Source organism: Pseudophryne corroboree, chromosome 3, assembly GCF_028390025.1.
Source record: "Pseudophryne corroboree isolate aPseCor3 chromosome 3, aPseCor3.hap2, whole genome shotgun sequence".
Taxonomy (NCBI): Eukaryota; Metazoa; Chordata; class Amphibia; order Anura; family Myobatrachidae; genus Pseudophryne; species Pseudophryne corroboree.
In genome coordinates this window covers 793210371-793236010 of record NC_086446.1, presented here as the reverse complement: position 1 = coordinate 793236010, position 25640 = coordinate 793210371, and the positions used below count along the sequence as shown (strand labels likewise).

At 47.5% G+C, this 25640-nt stretch overlaps 1 long non-coding RNA gene across 1 annotated transcript in view; it reads left to right on the top strand.

The window, feature by feature from the left end:
* The window catches only part of LOC135058272 (uncharacterized), a 357308-nt gene that overhangs the window by 10114 nt on the left and 321554 nt on the right, over nucleotides 1–25640 (top strand). Inside the window, exon 2 of the long non-coding RNA XR_010244719.1 lies at nucleotides 14624–14844. This is a non-coding gene — a long non-coding RNA (uncharacterized LOC135058272). The remainder of the gene's footprint in view (nucleotides 1–14623; nucleotides 14845–25640) is intronic.

The window sequence follows — 25640 nt, the reverse complement described above, 5'->3', positions numbered from 1 at the left end:
TTGTAGGGGCTGAGATGTACCGGAACCTGGGAGGTTGTATCAGACCCCTGGACATGTAAGTAACATGAAGAGAAACCGCCCGAAGGCGTGACCACGACAACTTGAGTAAAAGTCAATGATATTTATTTATGACAAACTCCATGCATCACAGTAGCAGTAAAAGGTAACATAAAAATCAGCAGAGAAATAATAATACAGTTCCTGGGTACTACAGGGTGGCAGGGGCCACAGAGCTCTGGTGGTATGAGACAGTTCTTATTATCTGCAAGTTGGAAAGTCCTTACCAGGCTCAACTGTAGCAATGAGGAAAGCCCAGGGTCGTACCAGCTGGTGTTCCAGGGAAAGCTGGACTGCTGTAGATAAAATGCTGCTGTGGGTACTGGTTAGAACCAGACAGGTGTTGGCACGGAGTGGATACTGGCTGGAACCAGTTAAATAATAAATAAAGCTTGAGAGCGATGCAATGTAGATGAAATGTAGAATTTGAGAGCGGAGAAATAATAATACCGGTGGAGAGTGGTAAACTGCAGAAAGGACACCGGCCCTTTAAGAGAAGCTGTACACTGCTGGAAGCTGAGCTGGAAGCAGGTGATGTTGTAGCTGGAAACAGGTGAGTCCAGTATGGATCGGAGAGTCAGGCTACACCGCAGATGGAATGCTGGTGCGGGTCTCTATAGCAGAAGTCTGGAGACAGGAGCTGGAACCTGGAAGACATTCACAGAAGAGAGACAAACTGGAACTAGGTTTGACAACCAAAGCACTGACGCCTTCCTTGCTCAGGCACAACCTATTTATACCTGCAGCAAGGAAGGCGTTGGCTAGGCAATTATGCAAATTAATAATACTGACAACGGATTGGTAGGAATGATCAGCTGACAGAATCCAAGATGGCTGCGCCCATGCAGACACTTGGAGGGAAGTTTGGATTGTAATCCATGTGGTCTGGAAAACAGTAATGGCGGCGCCGGCCACTGGAGACAGGAGACGCCAGGCTGACAGATGCACATCCGACCACGCGGACACAGCGGAGGCCGCGGCTGACGTAATCGCCACTCTGAATGCAGAAGCTCAGGGACGGCGGCGGAGGCCGCGGGAGACGCCATGCCAGATGTATAAGGCGTTACTGTGACTGCGTCCAGAGAGACAGGAGAGGATGCGGGAATGTGCACATCAGGATAACAGATGGGATCCGGTCCTGGAGCGCTGAGCCAGCCTTAGGAGGCATCTGATAGGTAAGAAATGGCGTCCAGATACCCGGATCGTGACAGCACCCCCCCCCTTTAGGAGTGGCCCCAGGACACTTCTTTGGCTTTTGAGGAAACTTGGAATGGAATCTCCGGACCAAGGCAGGAGCATGGACATCAGAAGCATTGGTCCATGAACGTTCCTCAGGGCCATAACCCTTCCAGTCAATAAGATACTGAAGTTGACCGTAACGGTGACGTGAGTCCAGGATCTTGGCTACTTCATACTCAACGCCTCATTGAGTTTGGACTTTCGGAGTTGGAGGAAGTGAGGAATGAAACCGATTCAAGATTAACGGTTTCAACAGGGAAACATGGAATGTCCTGGGTATCTTTAAGAAGGGAGGCAACTGGAGTCTGTAAGCAACAGGATTGATGACTTGATCAATTTTAAAAGGACCGATGTAGCGAGGTGCAAACTTCATAATGGGAACTCTTGACCTCAAATTCTTCGTGGATAACCATACCCGATCACCCACCTTGAGAGCAGGAACTGCTCGACGCTTCTTATCCGCAAACTTCTTGTACCTGAACGATGCCTTGAGCAGAGCTGATCGTACGCTCTTCCAGATATTGGCAAACTGATGCAAGGTGATATCCACTGCGGGAACAGAAGTTGCTGGAAGCGGTTGGAACTCAGGGACTTTAGGGTGGAATCCAAAGTTGGTGAAGAATGGTGTTGAAGAAGATGAAGAATGATACTGGTTGTTATGACAGAACTCGGCCCAGGGAAGTAATTGAACCCAGTCATCTTGAGAGGAGGACACATAGATGCGGAGGAAGGACTCCAAGTCCTGATTCACCCTCTCAGTTTGACCATTGGTCTGAGGATGGTAAGCCGTGGAAAACTTTAGCTTGACTTGGAGGACTTGACATAAACTTCGCCAGAATTTGGCTGTGAATTGAACTCCTCGATCTGAGATAATTTCTTCTGGAAGACCGTGGAGTCGAAAGATCTCTTGTATGAATACTTGAGCCAACTTGGAAGCTGACGGAAGACCGGTGAGAGGAATGAAGTGTGCCATCTTGGTGAACCGGTCAACTACCACCCAGATGGTATTAAACTTGTTGCACATGGGCAAATCTGTAATAAAATCCATCGACAAATGGGTCCATGGTCGACGGGGAACAGATAGTGGAACCAGTTGCCCCGCAGGCGACTGGCGGGATACTTTATGTTGAGCACACTTTGGGCAAGATGCAATAAACTCCAAAACGTCCTTTTTCAGAGTTGGCCACCAATAGGACCTAGAGATAAACTCCAGGGTTTTTTGGATACCTGTATGTCCGGCAAAGCGGGAAGCATGGGCCCAATGCATGAGCTTCTTCCTTAGTGTCGGCTTCACAAAACTTTTCCCTGATGGGGGCGTAGAGTCCATCCCTACCGTGGAGAATGCCAACGGATTTATAATAGGATGCTTGTCTGAAGACTCTGACTCATTTTTTTGCTCCCATGAGCGGAAAAGGGCATCGGCCTTGCGATTCTGAGAGCCCGGACAGAACTGGAGTTTAAAGTCGAACCTGGAAAAGAAAAGTGCCCATCTGGCCTGACGAGGGTTGAGACATTGTGCGCCTTTCAGATATAGAAGGTTCTTGTGGTCTGTAAGGATGGTGATTGAATGAGAAGCTCCCTCCAACAGATATCTCCACTCCTCTAGAGCGAGCTTGATGGCTAGCAACTCCTGGTCGCCAATGGCATAGTTGCGCTCCGCTGGGGAGAACTTCCGTGAGAAGAAACTGCAAGGATGTAAATGGCCATCTTTAGCCCTCTGAGATAACACCGCTCCTACTCCAACGGAGGAGGCATCCACCTCTAAGATGAAAGGAGAGTCAATGTCAGGCTGTTTCAGGACATGCGCAGAGATGAACCTCTGTTTTAAAAGATGAAAAGCTTGCATGGCTTCTTCAGACCACTTGGACGGGTTAGCACCCTTCTTGGTGAAAGCAGTAATAGGCGCCACAATGGTGGAAAAGTCTCGTATAAACTTTCGGTAATAATTGGCGAACCCTAAGAACCTCTGAACCCCTTTGAGGGTTAAGGGTACCGGCCAATTCTGGATTGCTTGTAGTTTCTCAAGATCCATCTCTAGTCCGGAACCGGACACAATGTACCCTAGAAACGGAATGGACTTGACTTCAAAGACGCATTTCTCTAATTTGCAATAGAGATGATTGACACGGAGACGGGACAGAACCTCCTTTACCCAAAAACGATGTTCCTCTAAATTGTTGGCAAAAATGAGGATATCATCTAGATAAACCACGACATGACGGTATAGAATGTCTCTGAAGATCTCATTGACGAAATGCTGGAAGACAGCTGGAGCATTGCTCAATCCGAAGGGCATGACGAGGTACTCATAATGTCCGTCACGGGTGTTAAATGCGGTCTTCCACTCGTCACCCTCACGGATCCGGATGAGATTGTATGCACCTCTCAAGTCCAGCTTTGTAAAGATGGTAGCACCGCTAACTCTGTCAAAGAGCTCAGTAATCAGGGGTAAAGGATAGCGGTTCTTGATGGTAATGTCGTTCAAACCTCTGTAGTCGATGCACGGCCGCAGACCACCATCCTTCTTTTTTACAAAAAAGAAGCCTGCGCCGGCTGGAGAAGAAGAAGGTCGAATGAACCCCTTTGCTAGGTTCTCTTTAATGTATTCCTCCATAGAATGCGTCTCGGGCAGAGACAACGGATAAGTTCGGCCTCGAGGTGGAACCTTCCCTGGAACGAGATCAATCGGGCAGTCCCATTCTCTATGAGGAGGAAGGATATCAGCAGAAGCTTTACTGAACACATCCGTGAAATCTTGATATGGAGGAGGTGGAACATCAGACGACCTGGGGGAGGAAGAACAGACAGGCAACACTTTAAACAAACATGTCTCAGCACAGGAGGAACCCCATGCCAGGATTTGCGTAGTCGTCCAATCAATTGTAGGATTGTGAAGACGGAGCCATGGAAGGCCCAGGACCACAGGATGTGTGGCTCTTGGAATCACTAAAAGTGAAATAAGTTCGGAATGAAGAACTCCCACTCTCAGACGAACTGGTAGAGTCCTTAGAGCAATAACTGTATCAAAAATTTTACTGCCATCCACGGCAGTTAAGGAAAAGGAGGAAGGAAGTCTCTCGGTGGGTAGGGACCACCGTTTAACATAGGCTTCGGTAATAAAGTTCCCAGCTGCTCCGGAATCCAGGAGGGCAATGACGTTCTGATAACGTTGAGCAACTTGAAGCGAGACTGGGAGATTACAATCTTGAGGAGATGGAGAGGAGATCATTACTCCTCGCCGGCCCTCTCCTTGGCGAGCTAGGATTTGGAGTTTTCCCGGACATTTGGGACAGGCATTAATAGTGTGAGACGGAGCTGCACAATACAGACAGAGAGACTCAGAGAGACGTCTTCGGCGCTCAGCAGGAGTTAAACGGGAACGGCCAATTTGCATGGGTTCATCTTTAGTTGGTGACAGTTGGCGAGGAGGAGGAGCAGAAGATTTTGGAGCAGATGATCTTCCACGCTCAATTGCTCTCTCTCTGAAACGTAAGTCAACATTTGTACAAAGTGAGATTAGCTCATCTAACTTGGAGGGTAAATCTCTGGTAGCTAACTCATCTTTAATACGCTCGGATAAACCATGCCAGAATGCAGCATACAGGGCCTCGTCGTTCCATGCCAGTTCAGATGCCAGGATCTGGAACTGTATAGGATATTGTCCTACAGTATGTGATCCCTGGCGTAAACGGAGAATCTCAGACGAAGCTGAAGTTACCCGGCCTGGCTCGTCGAAGATGCGCCTGAATGTTGACACGAATGCAGTGTAAGAAGATAGCAGGGTGTCGGACCTCTCCCATAACGGTGATGCCCAGTCAAGGGCTGAGCCACTGAGAAGAGAGATGATGTAGGCAATTTTTGTTCGGTCACTGGGAAAATTGCCAGGTTGTAGCTCAAACTGAATCTCACACTGGTTGAGAAATCCCCTGCAGAATCTTGGAGATCCGTCAAATTTTGCTGGTGTTGGAAGATGAAGACGTGGAGCAGAAACGGGTAAGGTGGGTGGGGTTATAGTTGGAGTCACTGTGGTTGACGCCCCAGATGCGCCTGATCCACGGAGAGTTGTCTGAATCCCATCCAGCCGAGTAGAGAGATCCTGGAGACAGCGGATGATGTGGCCCTGTGCAGCCTCCTGATGTTCAAGTCGGGCTGCCAGTTCTTGCATCGGCCTGGCCGCTTGATCCTGGTCTCCGGCTGGATTCATTTGGTCAGTGCTTACTGTCACAACTGAGGGCCTGAACTGACGGAAGGCAGCCTCAGTTGTAGGGGCTGAGATGTACCGGAACCTGGGAGGTTGTATCAGACCCCTGGACATGTAAGTAACATGAAGAGAAACCGCCCGAAGGCGTGACCACGACAACTTGAGTAAAAGTCAATGATATTTATTTATGACAAACTCCATGCATCACAGTAGCAGTAAAAGGTAACATAAAAATCAGCAGAGAAATAATAATACAGTTCCTGGGTACTACAGGGTGGCAGGGGCCACAGAGCTCTGGTGGTATGAGACAGTTCTTATTATCTGCAAGTTGGAAAGTCCTTACCAGGCTCAACTGTAGCAATGAGGAAAGCCCAGGGTCGTACCAGCTGGTGTTCCAGGGAAAGCTGGACTGCTGTAGATAAAATGCTGCTGTGGGTACTGGTTAGAACCAGACAGGTATTGGCACGGAGTGGATACTGGCTGGAACCAGTTAAATAATAAATAAAGCTTGAGAGCGATGCAATGTAGATGAAATGTAGAATTTGAGAGCGGAGAAATAATAATACCGGTGGAGAGTGGTAAACTGCAGAAAGGACACCGGCCCTTTAAGAGAAGCTGTACACTGCTGGAAGCTGAGCTGGAAGCAGGTGATGTTGTAGCTGGAAACAGGTGAGTCCAGTATGGATCGGAGAGTCAGGCTACACCGCAGATGGAATGCTGGTGCGGGTCTCTATAGCAGAAGTCTGGAGACAGGAGCTGGAACCTGGAAGACATTCACAGAAGAGAGACAAACTGGAACTAGGTTTGACAACCAAAGCACTGACGCCTTCCTTGCTCAGGCACAACCTATTTATACCTGCAGCAAGGAAGGCGTTGGCTAGGCAATTATGCAAATTAATAATACTGACAACGGATCGGTAGGAATGATCAGCTGACAGAATCCAAGATGGCTGCGCCCATGCAGACACTTGGAGGGAAGTTTGGATTGTAATCCATGTGGTCTGGAAAACAGTAATGGCGGCGCCGGCCACCGGAGACAGGAGACGCCAGGCTGACAGATGCACATCCGACCACGCGGACACAGCGGAGGCCGCGGCTGACGTAATCGCCACTCTGAATGCAGAAGCTCAGGGACGGCGGCGGAGGCCGCGGGAGACGCCATGCCAGATGTATAAGGCGTTACTGTGACTGCGTCCAGAGAGACAGGAGAGGATGCGGGAATGTGCACATCAGGATAACAGATGGGATCCGGTCCTGGAGCGCTGAGCCAGCCTTAGGAGGCATCTGATAGGTAAGAAATGGCGTCCAGATACCCGGATCGTGACACCGGAGTGATTTCATCTTGAATTTGAACTTTTTCAAGTATAGGTTTAGGGATTTTAGATTCAAAATGGGTCTGACCGAACTATCCGGCTTCGGGACCACAAACAGTGTTGAATAGTACCCTTTTCCCTGTTGGCCAAGGGGAACCTTGACAATCACTTGCTGTTGACACAGCTTTTGAATTGCATCTAATACCACTTCCCTCTCCGGGGAAGAGGCTGGCAAGGCCGACTTGAAAAATCGGCGAGGGGGCACCTCTTCGAACTCCAGTTTGTAACCTTGGGATACAATTTCCCACGCCCATGGATCCACGTCTGATAGAACCCAGACCTGGCTGAAGAGTCGAAGACGTGCCCCCACCGGTGGGGACCCCCGCCGTGGAGCCCCAGCGTCATGCGGTGGATTTAGCAGAAGCCGGGGAGAACTTCTGCTCCTGGGAACTAGCCGAAGCAGGTGTTCTCTTACCTCTACCCTTACCTCTGGCGAGGAAAGAGGAGCCCCGACCTCTTCTGGACTTACTGTATGCGACCAAAAGGATTGCATCTGATATTGTGGGGTTTTCTTTTGCTGTGGGGGAACAAAAGGCAAAAATGTAGATTTACCCGCGGTAGCTGTGGAAACCAGGTCCGCGAGACCATCCCCAAACAAAACTTCACCCTTGTAAGGTAAAACCTCCATATTCTTCTTTGAGTCGGCATCACCCGACCATTGGCGGGTCCACAGAGCTCGTCTTGCCGAAACTGCCATGGCGTTGGCTCTGGAACCAAGCAGCCCCACATCTCTTTGAGCGTCTCTCATATATAAGACTGCGTCTTTAATGTGACCTAAAGTCAGTACAATGGTATGCTTGTCCAGGGTATCCATGTCAGCCAACAAGGTATCTGTCCATGCTGCAACAGCGCTACAAACCCATGCCGATGCTATTGCCGGTCTGAGTAAAGCACCCGTATGTGCATAAATAGACTTTAAGGTATTTTCCTGTCTACGATCCGCATGATCCTTAAGGGCCGCGGTGTCTGGAGACGGTAGCGCCACCTTCTTGGACAGACACGTTAACGCCTTGTCCACCCTGGGCGAGGATTCCCACCGTATCCTGTCCTTTGCAGGGAAAGGATACGCCATAAGGATCCTCTTGGGAATCTGCAGTTTTTTGTCTGGAGTTTCCCAAACTTTTTCAAATAATTTGTTCAGTTCATGAGATGGAGGAAACGTTACCTCAGGTTTCTTTCCCTTAAACATGTGTACCCTCGTGTCAGGGACAGAGGGGTCATCTGTGATATGCAAAACATCTTTTATTGCCATAATCATATAATGAATACTTTTGGCCACCTTAGGGTGTAACCTTGCCTCATCATAGTCGACACTGAAGTCAGAATCCGTGTCGGTATCAGTGTCTGCTATTTGTGATAGGGGACGCTTTTGAGACCCTGACGGGCCCTGTGACCCAGTCAAATCCACGGATTGACTCCCTGCTGTTTCCCTGGAATCAGCTTTGTCCATTCTCTTATGTAATAAGGTCACATTAGCATTTAAAATATTCCACATATCATACCAATCATGAGTCGGCGTTGCCGACAGAGACACCACAATCATCTGCTCCAACTACTCCTTGGATGAGCCTTCTGCTTCAGACATGCCGACACACGCGTACCGACACCCGCACACACAGGGATATATCTATAAGGGGACAGTTCCCCAACAAGGCCCTTTGGAGAGACAGAGAGAGAGTATGCCAGCACACACGCAGCCCCAACTGACACTGGAAACAATTCCCAGATATAGCGCTTTTTTATATAAATATTAACAGTGTAATACACTCACTGCGCCTAAATGTGCCCCCCCTTCCCCTCTCTTTCAGCCCTGTGTCACCGATCTGCAGGAGAGAGTCCGGGGAGTCAGCTTCTCTTCAGATCACTGTGGAGAAAATGGCACTGGTTAGTGCTGTGAGATCAAGCTCCGCCTCCTCTAGTGGCGGGCTTCGGCCCCGCTCAAAATTACAATTAATGGCGGGGATGTACATATCTACTGATTCCGCAGCCAATATGTGAAAAACATGCCAATACAGAAGTTTATATTGCTGCCCAGGGCGCCCCCCCCTGCGCCCTGCACCCGTCAGTGCCTGTCAGTGTGTGTAACGTGTGGGAGCAATGGCGCGCAGCGTTACCGCTGCGCGCTTACCTCAGTGAAGATCTGAAGTCTTCTGCCGCCTTAGAAGTCTTCTTTCTTCTTATACTCACCCGGCTTCTATCTTCCGGCTCTGCGAGGAGGACGGCGGCACGGCTCTGAGACGAACGGCAGGGGGAGACCTGCGTTCCGATCCCTCTGGAGCTAATGGTGTCCAGTAGCCTAAGAAGCAGAGCCTATCATTCAAGTAGGTCTGCTTCTCTCTCCTCAGTCCCACGATGCAGGGAGCCTGTTGCCAGCAGGGCTCCCTGAAAATAAAAAACCTAACAAAATTCTTTTATCAGAGAAACTCAGTAGAGCTCCCCTGTAGTGCACCCATTCTCCTCTGGGCACAGAATCTAACTGAGGTCTGGAGAAGGGGCATAGAGGGAGGAGCCAGTGCACACCCATACTAAAAGTTCTTTAGAGTGCCCATGTCTCCTGCGGAACCCGTCTATACCCCATGGTCCTTACGGAGTCCCCAGCATCCTCTAGGACGTAAGATAAATAAAAATAATCATAACTTACCCCTTCTGTGTTCCTGCACCGTTTCCGAACATGCTCAACGCCTCTCCACATGCTTCCATACAGCGAATGGCTGTCAACACTGTGATTGGTGGATAGCTTTAGCCATCCACCAATCAGTGACTTCTTTAAAAGAAGAAGAGTTTATGAAGAAGGTGAAATATATTAATATTCTCAGATAAAGGCAGGGTTGGAAAAAGCAACAGTTTATTATAATTTTTTTTATTTTGGTTTAAACTAGTTTCGTTTGTATTAAAATTTTAATTAAAAATATTATATCAATCCTGCTTATTAATATTGTGAAACATTTCTATGTACCGTGGCCCTCATTCCGAGTCGTTCGCTCTGTATTTTTCATCGCATCGCAATGAAAATCCGCTTAGTACGCATGCGCAATATTCGCACTGCGACTGCGCCAAGTAATTTAACAATGAAGATAGTATTTTTACTCACGGCTTTTTCTTCGCTCCGGCGATCGTAATGTGATTGACAGGAAATGGGTGTTACTGGGCGGAAACACGGCGTTTTATGGGCGTGTGGATGAAAACGCTACCGTTTCCGGAAAAAACGCAGGAGTGGCTGGAGAAACGGGGGAGTGTCTGAGCGAACGCTGGGTGTGTTTGTGACGTCAAACCAGGAACGACAAGCACTGAACTGATCGCACAGGCAGAGTAAGGTTGAAGTTACTCAGAAACTGCAAAGTAGTTTGTAATCGCAATATTGCGATTACATCGGTCGCAATTTTAAGAAGCTAAGATACACTCCCAGTAGGCGTAGGCTTAGCGTGTGTAACTCTGCTAAATTCGCCTTGCGACCGATCAACTCGGAATGAGGGCCAGTATTAGAATCCTTAATACACCATGTTTTAATGCTTTCTAAAAGTAACATTTTTTTTACTGCTTACTGTTCCTATTACATCTGAATATATTTAGATAGAATAAACATATTAAAACATACAAAGTACACTCAGAGATAGATGAAATTTAAAATAAGAATGTTATTTGCAGTTTTCTCTTGTCCTATAGGATTGTAGGAATTAGTACCTCTGATCTGGTTCACCCACCCTTTTTCTCTGTTGTGTGTGTCAATTTACTGCATTGGTTCAGCTCACTCAAATGAAGACCACAAGCAACAAGAATGTGGAATAATACCAGGCGGATTTCTTTATAATAGGCTTTTTTTTTTTAAAGTCATGGGTGGCCCTGTACCTGAAGTCATAGAATAATAAAAAATAAAAAATAAAAATTTAGTTTAAACCAGCCATCCCTGGATAAAAGAATGGATTTTTGTGGTATTGGTAGGGTGGTCATAGGTCTTTTATATATATTATTTTGGGGGGAGATATTCCAAAATTATGGTCTGCCAGGCACTCAGTATATACCCTGCTTTAGTTTGCATATGCCTAGGTCCGGCTCTGGCTGTACATCCTCCTAGGGCTTATGGAGTCTCTGTATTGCTCGAAGTAATGTAATCATTTGTTCCCAGCATTCACTAGGTGTAGAAATCATGGAGATCAAGTGATAATAATTTAATTATAAACTTTTGATTTTGTACAAAACCTAAGCTAAAGCAAAAATATATAAAGAAACATCTAAGATGTCAAAATAAATGAGTATTATAAATAAATGAGTAAAGTGACTGAAATGCTCCGGCCTCTTCCCTGCTTTGCCATCTGTCACTGATGCATTTTACTGTAAATCAGTGTCATGTACTAAGAGAGAAACGCATTAAAGTCACGCAGATGGATGGCATCAGCACCACAAATGTTGTCCGTCCAACCTTTGGCATGATACTTTGTGCTCCCACCATCCGATTATATATTTTTAACCAAGATCAGTGTTGACATTTCTTCATGGAAATTTCCTTTAGCAATTATAGCTGTGGGGGTCATTCCGAGTTTTTTGCAGCCGTGCAAACGCTATGCCGCCGCCCACTGGGACTGTATTTTAGCTTAGCAGAAGTGCAAATGGTTGTATCACAGAGCGGCGGCAAAGTTTTTTTGTGCAGTTTCAGAGTAGCTCAATACCTACTCAGCGCTTGCGATCACTTCAGACTATTCAGTTCCAGATTTGACGTCACACACCCGCCCAGCGTTCGCCCAGCCACGCCTGCCTTTTTCCTGGCACGCCTGCGTTTTTCCGTACACTCCCTGGAAACGGTCAGTTGACACCCAGAAACACCCACTTCATGTCAATCACTCTGCGGCCACCAGTATGACTGAAATGCTTAGCTAGACCCTGTACAAAATTACATCGTTCGTTGTGACCGTACGACGCGCGTGCGCATTACGCCGCATACGCATGCGCAGAATTGCTGTTTTTTAGCCTGATCGCTGCACTGCGAACAAATGCAGCTAGCGATCAACTCAGAATGACCCCCTTTGTTCCTTTTGGCGGTCGCCCATCATCGACTTTATGTAAATGCTACTATAAAGCCCTTCCCTGGTGTACATGCATTTGTATGAATGTGCAAGGACTGAGATGCTCACTTTGACCATCCGTACATGCTGTAACACCACCTGGAGTGTGTACACGCTACCATCGATTGAACCATTCAAACTTTCACCAGTCCTATGGCGGGTGCATATCCTCCATAAGTGTACAGCCTCCAAACTGAACTACCGAGCTTCTGTAATTGCAAACAGTTGAGCAACACACTCCCAGAACATGGACAGAGCATCTCTGTGCAATAAGACATCTCCCTTTCACCACTCAAGAACGCCCTGCATTTCTGATAGCGCACGTCTCAATCACAACAGTGGCTCCATGCACTCTGTGTAACGCAGGTGCTGCAGGAGTTTTTAGGGATCTTCGCGCACATGCAGTAGCAAAAAATTGCTCAACATCATCAATTTGTGCGGTTCTGAATCAGGCCCAAAGTTTGTCAGATCCCATTAGTGAAGCGCACTCTTTCATATTATTATATTGGGGAAAGGAGCTTAGTGTAGGTTGCTGTACATACTGTACTGATATATTTAAATGAATTAGTGGTTTATAATCATTCTCTCTACGTATCCTATCACAGAACAACTTAACCAAAGAACCTGGCAAATAAACACATGAACACTTTAATATGGCAGAAAGCGTTCACAGCTCGTAACAGCAAAAGATTAAACTGAATCAAAGGATGTCAAGTCCAATCCTTTCGAGAATCATCCAAAATGCCCATTAATTTCTCCAGTGCCACCTACTGTACAGTATGTATAATATCCAACCCCATGAAAGTAGAACCTGGTCAATCATTCACAAGTGCTTCCAAGTCACCTTTAATCTGCCCAAAAATGTCAACTGAATTGTTTTTGACTAAATAGTTGCCCCTCAAGTAAATATCCAGGATTCATGGAACCTCAACTGGCTCAGCAACCAACTAGGTACAAAACTGAATCAAACAACACAGAAGACAACGAGCAGCCACACCCAACATCAACTTGAAGCCTCAAGCAAATAACTGAAACAAAGCAGATATAGAATAAAAAAGTAGGGAGGGGCTATCCAGATGAAGGTAACATCAATTATAGAAAACTTCCAAGAACCACAAACCAGGTCCCAAAAAACAAGTAAATACTGTATTTGTTTATGCTAACTCCTACCCCGCATTACCTATTGCACAAGTAGTCATTAGCCAAGTAAATGGGGCAAATACAGACGTGTCCAAATATACTGTTGCCTCAATCGTGCCAAACAACCCCTCTCAGCTGGCAGGCCCCAGGTGAATCGCTCGCACTGGGCATCTTTTTTCCTAAATAAAACCACTGGAATTGACAAAACTGCATTGCCATGTTACACTGACCTCTGAGGCCTGTGATATTTTCACATCTATGTGCAACTGAGTCCGCATCTGTGTAAAAAGTGTTCCGGTGTGAGCAGCCACGGCTTTTCCTAAGGCCAAGTATGTTTGTGCTTCATCTGTGATTTTGTACATGTGTAAAACCAATTCCTGTGTGGTCACTGTCACAGCCCAGTGTCTCTGAGTGGCTATTCGCTGCATTTGCCACTTTCAGACATGTGAGCCAGGAATTTGCCGGGTCTTGCAAGCCGGCAAGTTTCCAGGTTTGAGTTCCATGACACTGGTTGGGAGCAAAGGTTGTGGAACTGGGACTAAGTCCTGGGTTGTTTCCTTTCACACATGCAGAAACTCGAGGTTTATGCGTGTTCATGTGCAAAAACACGGGATATACCTATGGGATCTGGTCAGGAAGAGCAGGAAAGGGGTATAGGTTTAGGCTGCGGGGAGGGAGGGTTAGGGTTAGGCAGCACAGGGGAGGGCTAGGTTTAGGCTGCAGGGGGGGGGGTTAGGTTAGGCTGCAGTAATGGAGGCTTAGGGGTTAAGGGGGTGATAGGTAGCTTGCTTCATGACCCGTCGGGATTTTAAGCAGCGGGATGCTGTATTCTGACCATCATCATACCACCCACTGGCATTTCAGCCCCAACCCATAGCTGCGTAAGTGAAATCAGAGTTGTAGCGTGGAGCTATGGAACCTGAAGCAAGCTCATGTCATGCCCCCCCCCCCCCCCCATATATATATAAACAAGCACACACACATTATTGCTGACAAGGCAAAAAAGCAATGAGACCCACAGGGGAAAAAACACAATAGCCCCCACAAGGAAAATAGAAAACACAAACATTGGCTCCCACTGTAGAGCTATATGGGAAATGGGGTACTGTATGTGTATGGTTATATACTGTAGGATGTTGGAGAAAATATTTTTTTTAGCTTTTACTGATACTTAATTACAAAAAAAAACCAATTATATAAAAGAAACAGTTTACTTTTTGCCGATACATTTTGCAGTAAAATGAATTTTGTGGTTTTAGTTTTTTTTTTAATTCTAAATGTTTCTGGGTTATTTTAGAGTTTCAGTATGTGATGAATATAAAAGGAAAATGAAAGGAAAGAGTTTGACAGCAGAACAGAACTAGCGCTCTCCTGATGTCTGCCCTCGGGCTGCGTTTGAACTGAGAAAATCATTATTTTTGGGCCTAAATTTATCACACGACTGGTTTCATACTTTCTTACAGTATCATAGACTGCATGTCTCGCATATCCTGCTCCATAACACAAGGTGTCACACAAAATAGTTTCATATTATTTATTTATTTTATTGTATTTAGTGAAACCAATGACAGCTGGATGAAGATACACAAGCGTACAAGGATACAGTATGATGCATTAATGATTCTTAAGGCTCTCACGTCTCTTTCTACTTAGACTGTGCACATTGATTGGTCCTTACTTAGTCTGGGCTCTGATCCCACAGTCCTGGCTATGTCATGTACCAGGAATCCTGATTTATTTCCACCCACACCATCTAAAGTACTCCTGCACCTTTCAGGTAATCCTCCAAAACCCTCTCTCTTCTTCTAAGCATTAATATGAAAGTCTACTCCACAATGGACATCTATAATGACATATGTACACTGGATAAAGAGACAATTGAATGGGGAATCAGACAGTGTTTAGATGAGAATGACTATTTTTTGATCAGATGGGACAATGGGGGTCATTCCGAGTTGATCGCTAGCTGAAAATGTTCGCTGCGATTAAGTAAAAAAACGGCTAAAAATCGGCAGTTCTGCGCATGTGCATGCGGCGCAGTGCGCACGCGCAACGTACTTTCACAACGGCCGATGTATTTCCACACAAGGTCTAGCAAAGCCTTTCAGTCACAATGGCCGCCGCAGAGTGATTGACATGAAGTGGGCGTTTCTGGGTGTCAACTGACCGTTTTCAGGGAGTGCTCGAAAAAACGCAGGCGTGCCAGGAAAAACGCAGGCGTGGCTGGGCGAACGCAGGGTGTGTTTGTGACGTCAAATCCGGAACTGAATGGTCTGAAGTGATCGCAAGCGCTGAGTAGATCTGAAGCTACTCAGAAACTGCGCTATATATTATTTTGTAGCCGCTCTGTGATCCTTTCGTTCGTACTTCTGCTAAGCTAAAATACACTCCCAGTGGGAGGCTACATAGCGTTTGCGCGGCTGCTAAAAACTGCTACCGAGCGAACCACTTGGAATGACCCCCAATATAAATAACTATATAATAACTTGTAGGGGACTTTCCCATTGATAGATATTATGTTCCTCAACCAAATACAGTATGTCCGTCAAAGCAGATAGATGAAAGATATTGAAATGAACAAAATCCTGAGCTCCAAAAGAGACCACCAGCCCGGTACAATGAAGTCCGATATGGCCGGAGGTTTACAAGGCAAAACCATGCCTTGTAAATGATTGGCGCTTTAAAAAAGCATCAGAGTTGGCCCGCACCACCGGCCAACTGGGACTTCATTACATCCGGTCCCTTATATCAAAGATGTTGCCATTAAATATAGTCCTCCTCCATAGGGGATAATATTAGTCGTCAGGCAACAGTTTTTGAAATTCCCAGCAAGCATTTGGAATCATATATTTGGCTAGGTAAGTTGCCCAGTGGTTCCTATTGTGACATCTTCTGTAAAGATATTTTTAGTTGAGTAGTGTCACTGAGATCAGAATATGGATGACGGACACAGCATGATATCCAGCTCCTCAAAATGAGACGTTGCTCGGAGCAGATGGGGAATGTCGTCAGTCACTGCCTGGGTTAAGCCTTGATATACGGATGAAATGCGGCTGCTTAATGCTAGTGATGGTGGCAGGGAGGATCATGGAAGTCTCCTGATGAGCGGTGGGTCTGAAGCAGTATATTGCGGGTGCAAATGGTCACCTTTCCGGAGGGTTTGGAGAAGGTTGCCACCAGATACAGTATACAATCGCCCAGATACAGGTTGGTATGCAGTGGGGGAGGTTGGTGTGCAGGGAGGAGTGCTTTGGGCATGCTGGTGTGCAGTGGGGGTAGATTGATGTGCTGGGAGAGCATGTTGGTGTGCAGAGGGCATATTGGTGGGCAGGTTTGGCAAATAGTTGTGCAGAAGGGTGCATATTGATGAGAGAGAATATTGGTGTGAAGAGGGGAATGTAGATGTGCTGGGAGAGTTTGTTGGTGTACAGGGGGGCATGTTGGTAGGATGGGGGCATGTTGGTGTACAGCGGTAATGCAGGCATGCAAGGGGAGCATATTTTTTTGATGAGACATGTTGGTGTGCAGAGGGCATGCTGGTGTGTAATGGGGGGCTGTTGGTGTGCAGGGGGGCATGCTGGTGTGTAATGTGGGCTGTTGGTGTGCAGGGGGGCATGCTGGTGTGTAAGGGGGGCTGTTGGTGTGCAGGGGGGCATGCTGGTGTGTAGGGGGGGCAGTTGGTGTGCAGAGGGCATGCTGGTGTGTAATGGGGGGCTGTTGGTGTGCAGGGGGGCATGCTGGTGTGTAATGGAGGCTGTTGGTGTGTAGGGGGGCATGCTGGTGTGTAGGGGGGGCAGTTGGTGTGCAGGGGGGTATGCTGGTGTGTAATGGGGGCTGTTGTTGTGCAGGGGGGCATGCTGGTGTGTAGGGGGGGCTGTTGGTATGCAGGGGGGCATGCTTGTGTGTAGGGGGGGCTGTTGGTGTGCAGGGGGGCATGCTGGTGTGTAGGGGAAGGTGTTGGTGGGCAGGGGGCATGCTGGTGTGTAATGAGGCTGTTGGTGGGCAGGGGGGCATGCTGGTGTGTAGGGGGGGCTGTTGGTGGGCAGGGGGGCATGCTGGTGTGTAATGGGGGCTGTTGGTGTGCAGGGGGCATGCTGGTGTATAGTGGGGGCAGTTGGTGTGCAGGGGGCATGCTGGTGTGTAGTGGGGGTAGTTGGTGTGCAGAGGGCATGCTGGTGTGTAGGGGGGCCTGTTGGTGTGCAGGGGGGCATTCTGGTGTGTAGGGGGGCTGTTGGTGTGCTGGGGGGCATGCTGGTGTGTAATGGGGCTGTTGGTGGGCAGAGGGGCATGCTGGTGTGTAGGGGGGCTGTTGGTGGGCAGGGGGGCATGCTGGTTTTTAGTGGGGGCAGTTGGTGGGCAGAGGGCATGCTGGGGTGTAGGGGGGCAGTTGGTGTGCAGGGGGGCATGCTGATGTGTAGGGGGTCCGGTTGGTATGCAGGGGGCATGCTGGTGTGTAATGGGGCCTGTTGGTGTGCAGGGGGCATCCTGGTGTGTAGGGGGTCCTGTTGGTGTGCAGGGGGCATGCTAGTGTATAGTGGGCACAGTTGGTGTGCAGGGGGAATGCTGATGTGTAGGTGGGGACTGTTTTTTTTCAGGGGGGCATGCTGGTGTGTAGTGGATGTAGTTAGTGTGCAGAGGGCATGCTGGTGTGTAATGGGGGTAGTTGGTGTGCAGGGGGCATGCTGGTGTGTAGTGGCGTAGTTGGTGTGCAGGGGCATGCTGGTGTGTAGTGGGGTAGTTGGTGTAGAGGGGCTGTTGGTGTGCAGGGGGCATGCTGGTGTGTAGTGGGGCATTTGGTGTAGAGGGGCTGTTGGTGTGCAGGGGGGCATGCTGATGTGTAGTGGGGTAGTTGGTGTGCAGAGGGCATGCTGGTGTGTAATGGGGGCAGTTGGTGTGCGAGGGGCATGCTGATGTGTAGGGGGGCCTGTTGGTGTGCAGGGGGCATGCTGATGTGTAGTGGGGTAGTTGGTGTGCAGAGGGCATGCTGGTGTGTAATGGGGGCAGTTGGTGTGCGAGGGGCATGCTGATGTGTAGGGGTGCCTGTTGGTGTGCAGGGGGCATGCTGATGTGTAGTGGGGTAGTTGGTGTGCAGAGGGCATGCTGATGTGTAGTGGGGTAGTTGGTGTGCAGGGGGCATGCTGATGTGTAGTGGGGTAGTTGGTGTGCAGGGGGCATGCTGATGTGTAGTGAGGTAGTTGGTGTGCAGGGGGCATGCTGATGTGTAGTGGGGTAATTGGTGTGCAGGGGGGCATGCTGGTGTGTAGGGGAGGTAGTTGGTGTGTAGGGGGGGCTGTTGTGTAGGGGGGCCTTTTGATGTGCAAGGGGAGATGTCATCTGTCCTATCCAGTCTCTGGTGTGATATTTAGGTTCAGTACTTATGATATGTATTATACTATGGTATACAGATGTATATTGCATTTATGCTGTGATTGAGAATTGTTGTTGTCCCATCCCCCTCCCAACCCTGCCTCTTACTCTGTAATATCTCCAGGATCAGACCCTATCTCACCCTGGAAGCCACTTATACTGTTACCCATGTCCTTATCATCATACCCATGGGGCGCTTCTTCTACATGCAAACACACCGTGTCAACATGATTACCACCCATTAATGCCCGCTTATTATTATTATTATAAATAATAATAATAATAATAATAATAACAAAAATCAAAGTTGGCTTCCTGTGTAATCACTATGCAGTCAGTTCTCCAATAAGGGTGCATATATGTTATGTCCAGCAGTATTGCTTTCATCCAAAGGCTCATAGTTATCTATGACTCAGTTTCAATATTAAGCTTTTCCCACTTTAGAATCTCACATCAAAGTTTTAATGCACTTCATCATGAAGACTTTGGAATTACTTTGTCAGGATGAGATCTGGAAGTGAGAAAAGACATACAGAAAGGACCGATTCGCTGCCAATCACTGTGAGTCTGACTGCAGTTACAGATGATATACAGGTTGAGTCTCCCTTATCCAAAATGCTTGGGACCAGAGGTATTTTGGATATGGGATTTTTCCGTATTTTGGAATAATTGCATACCATAATGAGATATCATGGTGATGGGACCTAAATCTAAGCACAGAATGCATTTATGTTACATATACACCTTATACACAGGGCCGGTTCTGCTTTTTCCTGCGCCCCGGGCGGGCAAAGGGGGCGTGGCTTTGTACAGGGGGCGTGGTCATTTACGCCCCCTGTACAGTAGTGAAATGATGTGCGGTGCGCGATGACGTCATCGCGCACCTCACAGTAAAGGTCCTCTCCATGAAGGGAAACTAGACGCTACGCGTCTAGTTCCCTTCACAGCGGGGGACAGCGGCAGCGGGACAGAGCGACCAACGGGGGGCACAGCAGCAGCGGATCTTGCCATGGTGCGGCGCCCACCGGATGGCGCTGGCGCCCTCCGGAAGGCGGCGCCCCGGGCAAAAGTCCTGCTTGCCCGTGGCAAGATCCGCTACTGCTTATACACACAGCCTGAAGGTAATTTTAGCCAATATTTTTTATAACTTTGTGCATTAAACAAAGTGTGTCTACATTCACACAATTCATTTATGTTTCATATACACCTTATACACACAGCCTGAAGGTAATTTAATACAATATTTTTTAATAACTTTGTGTATTAAACAAAGTTTGTGTACATTGAGCCATCAAAAAATAAAAGTTTCACTATCTCACTCTCCCTCAAAAAAGTCCGTATTTTGGAATATTCTGTATTTCGGAATATTTGGATATGGGATACTCAACCTGTACTGTAATTGATGGTTGCACAATGGTGAAACAATCTGCAACATTTCTAAGACACATAGGTAAATTGCAAATCAACAATAAATTCAGCAAGAACACGTTGGCATCAAGAATAGCATTAGTAGGCAAATGACTTACAATAAACTGAGAGGGATTTAGCACTAAGAGATTGGCTGGTACGGTTACGGTATATTAGTGATTATGATATAAACCCCTTTACAATACAAAAGCAATCAAGGTAAGTACAGAGGCCTGGAAGCACATTATGCAGAGTACGTACAACCATCATGGAAATATCACTAGCAAATTAAATGACAAATTAAATGACATTCACACAACATTCAATACAGTATATCTATTATTAATGTATTTAAATATATACATAATTAAAAGCAGATTTTATATATTAAGCACGACTTATAAAAACAACACTGTAGTAATTTATTCAGAACAAGACATTGCACAGTAAGTATACAGACATTTATTTTATTAAACATGACTTATACAATATGAAACGCTGTGTATATAGATTACAAATAAAGCATACATTAACAGTGTTGTCATTATACTAAAAGGGAAATTCATGAAGCATTCATTAAGCCCCTGAAGGCAGAAGATATTGAGTAAATTGAATATGTTTATCTAGGTTTTGGGTTTACTGCTATCTTGGCTTGTTACAATTATGCAAGTGTTATAGTAATTAGGAAATTTCAAATGGACAATGGCGGTGATTCAGACCTGAACACTGCAGTGCATGTTCGCACAGCGGGCGATCAGCGATTAAATGCGCAAGCGTGTGCACCGCAATGCGCACGTGCATCTGCAAACAACAGGCATTGCTGGTCAACGACATGCTAGTGCGAAAAATTCTAATCGCACAGCCAAAGTGACAGGAAGAGGCCGTTTGTGGGTGGTAACTGACCATTTTCTGGGAGTGTCAGGGAAAACGCAGGCGTGCCCAAGCGTTTTCAGGGCGGGTGTGAGACGTCAGCTCCGGCCCCGATCAGCCTGTGTGTATCACACTGTAGGAGTAAGTCCTGCGCTGCGCACACACTGGAAAATCATTTGATGGTGAGTGAGTTGCGAACGGATTTGCAGCTGTCCACTGACTGATGGTTTTTTAGCAGCTCGGCGCACACATGCGAACGCACACATACACTGCGAATGTACACTCCCCTTGGGAGGCGACTATCTGATTGCAGGGCTACAATTTTAGCAGCCTGTGTTATATACCATTATGGAATCTTATGTTACCTTGGAGAGATTCATTTTAATTAAAAGGTTTACTATAATTTGGACTTTAGCAAATTAGTGCCAATTTTGTTGAGTATTAAAAGATATTTTACTAAGATTAGATATAAAAAAATGGAGTTCTAAGTTCTTATACCCCAAATGAGATTTACAATTAACTGTGTACAATATTGCTATTTATGGATAAACACTGGCCGTGATGTTACTATCTGAGGGGGATGACACTTGTCCAATTCTTCTCTACAGCAGCACTCTTATTACAATTCCCTCTCACACCACAGCAGAGAGGGAAGGATTTCTCCCCCATATGACATTGGTCAGGAACTGAACTCCTGACTTTAGGGCTGCAAGGCATTAATGCTATCCACCAGGGCCACTAATGGCCGGACAGCTTGGCTCTTTGTTGGCTCTCGTGCCCATCGACCTTCCTGGCATTTGCCAGAAGTGCTGGCGTGCTAAGAAGGGCTGTTTGGCATAGCTGCAGCAAAGATATATGAGGAAATCTGTATATCTGTAATATCTGTATATGTACCTGCTCCCCCCAGAGGGACAGGGCCGGCTCTACCATTAGGCAGCTTTAGGCGGCTGCCTAGGGGTGCCGGCTCCTGGAGGGCGCCACTAAATTCATCTAGCAAAATACTGAAGGATGACTCTGTGTGCGGCCTCCTCCTTACACTGCACTGGCTGCTGCTGCTGCGGGTCTAATCAGGAGCAGCCGTCACCATCAGGCTGTACCACATAGTGCCTCAGCGCTTCCTCCATGCTAACAAGTGTAACATCAAGTCATGTGGAGGCACATAGGAAGCAGATGTAACTATGGCTCCCTAGGGGTGCCCCCACGGGGTCAGTGATTAACTTACACATAATAACACAATAAGAAGCATACAAATATATCTATATATGTATATAATACTGTACGTATGTATACACATACAATTAAATATCCCATAGATAGATAGATAGATAGATAGATAGATAGATAGATAGATAGATAGATAGATAGATAGATAGATAGATAAATTATCCCAGCACTCAGCAAAACATTTTTTAATTGGCCTCAGTGTCTTATACAATTGCCAACATGCCAGCTAGCATGCATACATAGGCAGAAAGAACGGTCATCACTCAAGGATTTGAAAGTAAAAGTTCTGTATATTGTGAACAAAGTCACGAAAATTATTGTTTTCACTGTAAAGTCCATGAGTGTTGTTGTTTCTTCTTTCTGTATATGTATAATAATGCAATATACCCTAGTCCACCTAGTGGCCACCTGCATCTCCCCTCCGAAAGGTGGGGGGTTTGTAGGTTAGGGGGCGCTAGCATGGAGATTTGCCTAGGGTGCATAGAGACCTTGCACCGGCCCTGCAGAGGGAAGCCCTGTCGGAGTCACATTGTTGCCCCAAAAGAACAGGGAGACAATGTTGTGAGCCTTTACTAACGGGCGCTCTATCATATGAGAACAGTCAGGTTGGCAGTCTCACCTTGCCTGTCCAGCAGGCACTTGCCCACTCGCCTCTCCAGCCAACAGCGGGCACTGTCATTGAGGGATCGCAAGCTGTTCCCAAGCTCAGCACAACTGGGATAAACTATCAGTGGTATATTAATCATGATGAGGCTGGCGGGGAGGGGGTTCTACAAATCAGGTAGAGAAAGAGCCTGGCTTCTAAACAAGTGGCTGTACCAACTTATAATCAGCAACAATGCGGCACGTCCTGGATATGGACTGGGCAGATGTGTGACAGCCATGATTGCTGAAGCTTCCTGCATTGTGCATTACAGTAATGTATTGAATAAGTGGATAGGTCATTCCGAGTTGATCGCTAGCTGACTTTGTTCGCAGCGCAGCGATCGGGCTAAAAATCTGCAGTTCTGCGCATGCGTATGCGGCGCAATGCGCACACGCGACGTACGGGCACAACGAACGATGTAGTTTTGCACAGGGTCTACCGATGCATTTCAGTCGCACTGCTGGCCGCAGAGTGATTGACATGAAGTGGGCGTTTCTGGGTGTCAACTGACCGTTTTCAGGGAGTGTGCGGATAAACGCAGGCGTGCCAGGAAAAACGCAGGCGTGGCTGGGCGAACGCTGGCCGGGTTTGTGACGTTAAATCCGGAACTGAATAGTCTGGAGCAAGGCCGCCATCAAGGGGGTGCCCGGTGTACACTTGTCCCGGGCCCGGCCACTCTAAAAGAGAGTGGAGGGCCCGGGCTGCTCCAACAGGCTGCCATCGCTAATCCCGGCGGCCGCCGCCGCCTGTGGGTGGTAATGTATGCGGCTCTGGCAGCCGCCGGTGGGACTGTGACTGCCACTCCCCTTCTCTTTTTAGCTGTGATAAGCGGACCGCGAGCAGCTACCCTCCGCCCTGCCCGCTGCTGATCCTAACACCCCACTCTCCTCCTCCTCCTGAGTCGGCGATATGCGGGCGACGGGCTGCTCCCCTCCTCTCCTCTCCCCTCAGCTGATCCTAAAAGCAAGCTGCACTGCACTGATAAAGTTTTAGTATTATGATGCGGCGCGGCGTCATGATATCACGCCGCACCAGTGAAGAGAGAGGAGAGGAGCCACTGGACTGAAGATCTCAGGACAGGAGGCACAGACAGAGTGGGAGAGAAGACGGATTTACAAAGGGTAAGTATGTAAAATGTGTGTATTTGTGTAATTGTTGTTGTGGCTCTGAGAAGGGGGCCCGGGGCTGGCTGACTGGCTGTCATGTCATCAATAATCACACTTGCCTACCCCGCAAATAGAACTGAAGCTCCCGGATTTCCACTGCACTACCCCCCTTCCAGTGCCACCATGAGAATCCAGCATGCGCAGGGAGACTGGTTACCTGCGAGCCTCTGCCAATGCCATCATCTGCCCCCTCTGTGTCCTCCCGTGTTTTACATGTGCGCTGCTGGAGAACTATTTAAAAGCTGGTAATTATGTGTGACAGCAGGGTTTCCCAGTAATCTGGAGAGGGGGGCAGGCAAGGTCCTGTAAAAATAAGATTTTAAACCTACCGGTAAATCTTTTTCTCGTAGTCCGTAGAGGATACTGGGGACTCCGTAAGGACCATGGGTATAGACGGGCTCCACAGGAGACATGGGCACTTTAAGAAAGACTAGATCTGGGTGTGCACTGGCTCCTCCCTCTATGCCCCTCCTCCAGACCTCAGTTAGAGAAACTGTGCCCAGAGGAGACGGACAGTACGAGGAAAGGATTTTTGTTAATCCAAGGGCAAGATTCATACCAGCCCACACCATTCACACCGTATAACTTGTGATATATTAACCAGTTAACAGCATGAAAACAACACAGTATCAGTCCAAGACCGATGAAACTATAACATAACCCCTTTGTAAGCAAAACTATATACAACCCTTGCAGAAGTAGTCCGCACTTGGGACGGGCGCCCAGCATCCTCTACGGACTACGAGAAAAAGATTTACCGGTAGGTTTAAAATCTTATTTTCTCTTACGTCCTAGAGGATGCTGGGGACTCCGTAAGGAACATGGGGATTATACCAAAGCTCCCAAACGGGCGGGAGAGTGCGGATGACTCTGCAGCACCGATTGAGCAAACAGGAGGTCCTCCTCAGCCAGGGTATCAAACTTATAGAACTTTGCAAAGGTGTTTGAACCTGACCAAGCAGCAGCTCGGCACAACTGTATTGCCGAGACCCCTCGGGCAGTCGCCCAAGAAGAGCCCACCTTCCTAGTGGAATGTGCCTTGACCGATTTTGGTAACGGCAATCCCGCCGTAGAATGCGCCTGCTGAATCGAGTTACAGATCCAGCGAGCAATAGTCTGCTTTGAAGCAGGGGCGTCAATCTTGTTGGCTGCATACAGGACAAACAGTGCTTCTGTTTTCCTGACTCTAGCCATTCTGGCCACGTACATTTTCAAAGCCCTGACCACATCAAGGGACTCGGAATCCTTCAAGTCACGCGTAGCCACAGGCACAACAATAGGTTGGTTCATATGAAAGGATGACACCACTTTAGGCAGGAATTGAGGACGGGTCCGCAATTCCGCTCTATCCATATGGAAAACCAGATAGGGGCTTTTATAAGATAAAGCCGCTAATTCCGACACTCGCCTAGCCGAAGCCAAGGCTGATAACATGACCACCTTCCAAGTGAGATATTTCAACTCCACCGTTTGAAGTGGTTCAAAGTCAAACCAGTGTGACTTAAGGAAACTTAACACCACGTTAAGGTCAGAAGGCGCCACCGGAGGTACAAAAGGAGGCTGAACATGCAGTACTCCCTTCACAAAAGTTTGTACTTCAGGGAGAGAGGCCAATTCCTTTTGAAAGAAAATGGATAAGGCCGAAATCTGAACATTAATAGAGCCTAATTTTAGTCCCAAATTCACTCCAGTTTGTAGGAAGTGAAGGAAGCGGCCCAGATGGAATTCTTCCGTAGGAGCATTCCTGGCCTCACACCAAGAAACATATTTTCGCCATATACGGTGATAATGTTTAGATGTCACGTCCTTCCTAGCCTTTATTAGCGTAGGAATGACCTCATCCGGATTACCCTTTTCCGCTAGGATCCGGCGTTCAACCGCCATGCCGTCAAA